The sequence below is a fragment of the Dipodomys ordii genome, unplaced genomic scaffold (genome assembly GCF_000151885.1).
Source record: "Dipodomys ordii isolate 6190 unplaced genomic scaffold, Dord_2.0 Scaffold95, whole genome shotgun sequence".
Taxonomy (NCBI): domain Eukaryota; kingdom Metazoa; phylum Chordata; class Mammalia; order Rodentia; family Heteromyidae; genus Dipodomys; species Dipodomys ordii.
In genome coordinates, this window is record NW_012267311.1 from 4,680,074 (window position 1) to 4,680,398 (window position 325).

Sequence of the window (325 nt, forward strand, 5' to 3'; positions counted from 1 at the left end):
CCCCCCCCCCCCCCCCACCCAATTCCCCCCCCCTCCGCACCCTGATGAACTTCTTTAAAAGACTGTTTTTATCAAGTTATTTCCATGTCTCAGAAAAACTACAGTGAGTCTCCATTCCCTCCCTGCTGGATAGAGTGTGTCTAACAGGGTACATGTGGTGATTTCCTAAAACATCTGGCTGCCCGTATGCCTCAATAAATAATTAGGTTAAACTTCCTTCTAAAATGACATTCTGGGGCTGGGAAGGTGGCTCAGTGGTAGAGCACTTGCCTTGCATGCCTGGGTTCAATTCCTCAGCACCACATAAGCAAAAAGAAAAAAAAAA